Here is a 5,198-nt window from a genome sequence, read left to right on the forward strand (position 1 = left end):
GTTCTAATGAATTGGGGTAGCTGGCAGTAGATACCTGAAACTATCAAACCACAACCCAGAACCCATGAATCTTGAAGACAATTGTATAAAAATGTAGCTTATGAGGGGTGACAATGTGATTAGGAAAGCCATATGGACCACACTCCCCTTTGTCTAGTTTATGGATGGATGAGTAGAAAAATGGGGAAAGGAAAAAAATAAACAAACAAACAAACAAAAAATTCTGTCTCAGCTCCAGCTCGCTCTCTCAGCTCCTGTGCATTCTTCAAAGTGTCCCTGTTGGCTGTGGCAAGCGTGCTTCTTCTGTCTGAGTTTTCATAGTGCTCCCGGAAACTAATCAAGGCCCAAGCTGAATGGGTGGGGTCACACCTCCACAGAAATACTGAACCAATAGGTTCCAACTTAATCCATACCAATACATCTGTCCCTACAAGATTGCCTTAAAGAATATAGCTTTTTCTGGGGGACGTAATGTATACAAACCAGCGCAGAGCATGACTTGCACTCTCTCTTGCTTCTCCGCTTGCTTATTTGGATGATGCTAGCTGCATGCAGGAGAGGCCCATGTGGCAAGGAACCAAGGGTGGCCTCCAGCCAGCAGCCAGCAAGGAACTGATTCCTGCCAACACCCACGTAAGAGAGCTTGGAAGAGGACCCTTCCCCAGTTACAACCCCTGCCAACATCTTGATTGCAACCTAGGAGAGACCCCGAGCAGACCACCCAGCTGAGGAGCACCCTGATTCCTGACCCTTAGAAGCTGAGATGATGAGTGTTGTTTCAAGCTCCTAAGTTTCGAGGTAATTTGTTATGCACCAGTAGATAAATAAGACAGAAATAATCTGTAAGACATGTTCTTAAATGGAAAACTGCAGAACAATGTGTATGATGTTATCATTTGTATGATAGAATGTATAATACATATATTCCCCCTTCTATCCCTTTGTTTTTGTACCATGTGAAAGTACTGGCTATTCAAAAAGTAAGCACAGGGTTGAATAAAGAATAAAACATAATCAGCCCAAGGCAGAGGGACCAGGCGGAGCGGAAGTCACCCCGTGAGGCAGTGGTGGCGGCGGCGGCAGCGAGAGGATGAACAACAAGTTTGATGCCTTGAAAGATGACGACAGTGGGGACCATGATCAGAATGAAGAAAACAGCACACAGAAAGATGGTGAGAAGGAAAAAACGGAACGAGACAAGAGTCAGAGCAGCAGCAAGAGGAAGGCTGTTGTCCCAGGACCAGCAGAGCATCCCCTGCAGTACAACTACACATTCTGGTACTCCCGGAGAACCCCCAGCCGTCCCACCAGCTCCCAGAGCTATGAACAGAATATCAAGCAGATCGGCACCTTTGCCTCTGTGGAGCAGTTCTGGAGGGTTTACAGCCACATGGTGCGTCCCGGGGACTTGACTGGCCACAGTGACTTCCATCTCTTCAAAGAAGGTGTTAAGCCCATGTGGGAGGATGATGCAAATAAAAATGGTGGCAAGTGGATTATTCGGCTGAGGAAGGGCTTGGCATCCCGTTGCTGGGAGAATCTCATCCTGGCCATGTTGGGGGAGCAGTTCATGGTTGGGGAGGAGATCTGTGGGGCTGTGGTCTCTGTCCGGTTTCAGGAGGACATTATTTCGATATGGAATAAGACAGCCAGCGACCAAGCAACCACAGCCTGAATCCGGGACACGCTTCGACGGGTGCTTAACCTACCTCCGAACACCATTATGGAATACAAAACCCACACCGACAGCATCAAGGACAATTCAAGTTTCCGAAACACAAAAATCACATTGTGAAAGTATACAAGCTGGCAATAATCCTTTTCTGTATGTGTGTGTGTGTCCACAATGGATGGGAGGTCTCCAGCGGTCCTTCCATCTGCTCACTGAAAGGACATCCCTGGGCCGTGGGCTCCCCTTTGCACTCATTCCTGGAGGACAGATTCTGCTAGACACCCTCCAGCATCGCTGACTTTATAAAGCGGAAAAACGGAAACCGTGACTTTGTAATAGACAAACTTTGATTTTTAATGGGGTTCTGTGGGGGGAGTTTGGCCTTTCATTCTGCCATGTGCTGTCCTGATGCCTACTAGGCATTCTCTTGTGCTCTCCTCCCAGTGTACAAAGGGTGTTGTGCCCATGTGTCCATGCCAGAGCTGTCGACCGAGCGTTATCAGCATTATGAATGCCTGTGCCTCCCAGAAAAGCTTTGTGTTGGAGAGTCCCAGAATAGCTGTAAATGCTCTCTTCTAGCTCTGCCATTAAATTATTGGGACATTTTGTTTATTTCTTTCCCCTCTTAACCCCACCACTTTCTGAAAACGGTTGCTGATGTGATGAGTGTCCAGGATTTTGTATTGTCCCCTGTCTTAGGCCCTCCAGTCTTCCCCGCTGTGGGACTCGCTCTTTTCTTCTTAAGCACTGCTGCACTTAGAATTTTAATCCAGTGACTACACTGGTTTGACTTAGGCAGCTTAGAAGGTATGCCTTGGTAAATTAAACTGGACCAGAATCCAGTTTGATTACAAGCTAAATTATAATACATGTTCCAAGTACAGGATTTGGAGCTGAGGGCAGTGACAGAAATAATTTTCCCACATGAGCAGGATCTGGGGGTCAGGCCTGTTTCTGTGGGCCCTCTCAGGCCCCTCATTGAGGAAGGAAAGCAAATGAGCTATTCAGAGCTGGTTGTTGCCAGGTATTAACATTTCATTTGAAAAACTCTGTGATCCTGAAACTGGGACATCTGAAGAAAAGGTGACCTTGATGGATGGCTTTATTTACATGGCTGTGCCTGTCTGCAGTGGTTGGAAAAACCTACTGTGAGTCCTCATCACCCAGTGTGTGTGTTAGCAAATGGGTGCTGACTGCTGATGCCCTGAGACAGGCATGCTTGAAGGACCAGTCACTCATCAGAGAAGCTGGTGATCTGACTCCAGAAGGACGAAGGCAGAGAGGTCAAAAGAACATCTAAGATTTAAATAAGTAATGAGTGAGAGTCCTACGGCAACCTCCAAGTAGCACTGTCTTACTTGGCTCTTGGGAGCAAAGATTGCAGTACCTTAAATTAAGGCCTCTCTTAAAACGTACCCTTGCATACCCTTGAGAGTTAGGGGATTCTTCAGCCTACTGGTCTCAGAGGAACCATATGAGAGTAACAACAGTTCCTTAATGTGTTTATGTTACTCTCCCTATTTTCCAACTCCTGAACACCCTCTAGTTACCACTGTTTGAGGATGCTTTTCCCTAAAAGAACAGGGGAGTACAGGGACCAAAAGGGAGGTGCTTCCATTACAGGTGAAGTTAGATTGGATAAGAAGATCTAGCTGTGATTTGAACTCCAGGAATATGAAGAATGCATTCTGGTGTCCAGACAGTTGTGAAGGGCTCAGGCAAATACAGGAGCAACATTAGCTAAAATGAGGAGCAAAGGCTGTCTCCTGAGATTTGTTTAGACCCCAAGAAAGTCTTCACTTTTGCCTAAACTCAGATTTGTCATGAAAATTCCAAAGAGAGCAGACATTTGGATTTGCCCTCCTTTGGGCATCTACCTGTTGGGTGTGTGTGTGTGTGTGTGTGTGTGTGTGTGTGTGTGTGTACACATGCGCGCATGCGTGTGTAGAGTGTGTTCATGAGTGAGGGTTTTGTCAGGACGAGTGGCTTGTTGTGTTGTCATATTTTTGCTTGTTTCATTTGCTCGAATTTTTTAGTCTCTTGTGTTATCTAGAGCTGCTCGTGTTTCTCCTTTTCCCAATTGCAGTATTTGAAGGTTATCCTTTCCCACCAAACTTCTGCTGAACTTACGCTGGTTAGAATGAGGGGTCATTTCTGTTAGGCATCTTAGCCTCAGTGCTCTCCCGGAGGCTCTGCCTAACAACTTTGGATGGGAGATTGACTAGTCAATTTATCCATGTCAGCCATTTCTCCCAAACTATCTTGAGGGGTCTTTTCATTTATTTGAACTCCACGGGCCTCTGATATGCTGAGATGAGACACTGGTGTGGTTATGGTATGCCTGTTCTAGAGACACGGCTAGGAGAAGGGTCGGCCAGGGCCAACCTAATAAGCAAGTTAGATTGCTGCTGGGGCATGGGGAGTCATTCTCCACTTTGCACAGTTGGGGCTGCTTTCCCATGACCCTTTGCTGGGTTTTCCATTTAAGATTGCCCCATACTCCTCTCCAGTGCTCTTCTCTTTATCCTTTTTTTTTTCTTCTGTATGTGTGTATATGTATGTTTCCCTGTGACACTGGCAGTGGTAATCATTTTCCAACCAGAGAGAAGCTTGTGGTCCACGGTGCTCCAAGAATGAATTTCCAAGTATTTGGCAGTGGGCGAAGGAGCAGAGGCTGTGACAAGAGTGGTTTAGCATTGCACTTTCAGAGCAATTGTCTACTGCAGTAATAAATGGAAAATATCAGCAAAAAAAAAAAACATAATCAGCCTATAAACCACCACTCCCTAAAAAGAAAATGAAAATAATTTTTAAAAGCAATTAATTAAGCCCCAAACTGAGGAGCTATTATTTTCTCCCCTCCTCTTATTTCTCATATCTAAGTGCTGACAACTCTACTTTCTGAATATCTCAATTCTGTTCTACTTCTCTCCACCTTCGCACCTACTACCCTGAACGCAGCCACAAGCAGCTTTTGCCTGGATTACTGCAGTAGCTTCTTGACCATTTTCCCTGCTACCATGCTTACCACCTTTCCTAGTCACACTCCATACTGCAGCCAGAGGGATCTTTTAACTTTAAAAAGTAGATCACATCACGCTTCTTCTTCAAACTGAAATGTTCAGACCAAAATTTCACCTTCTCTTTTACTATGTTTGGTATAGGCGGTAACTTCCTATTTTAGAAATATTCCTGAAAAAACAATGGGAGATGGTAACTAATATTTATCAGGTGTCTATGTAAGCAGATTGTACGTATATTATGCTGTTTACTCTTTGTAACGGCCCTATCATGTGGGGACAATTGCTGTCCCCATTTTATAGATGAGCAGACTTGAGGCCAAGGAAGCCACAGAACATGTCAATGGGAATTGTCTGCTCAGCATCCCCCTTCTGGAAATTGCTTCCCAATTACTGGCTATTGTAGGAGCTGCCACCATCCGCAATTATCCTGCCCCTGGGCACAGATGGGTGGTTCAAGGGCAGGCACCTGATCCACTCTGGGCCGAAGAGTCTCTTTCCCAGAA

General features: G+C 45.6%; 1 pseudogene; it reads left to right on the forward strand.

The window, feature by feature from the left end:
- Window positions 1–1,066: 1,066 nt before the first annotated feature.
- Window positions 1,067–1,888, forward strand: LOC119533321 (annotated as a pseudogene).
- The last annotated feature ends 3,310 nt before the right edge of the window (window positions 1,889–5,198 follow it).

Source organism: Choloepus didactylus, chromosome 4, assembly GCF_015220235.1.
Source record: "Choloepus didactylus isolate mChoDid1 chromosome 4, mChoDid1.pri, whole genome shotgun sequence".
NCBI lineage: Eukaryota > Metazoa > Chordata > Mammalia > Pilosa > Megalonychidae > Choloepus > Choloepus didactylus.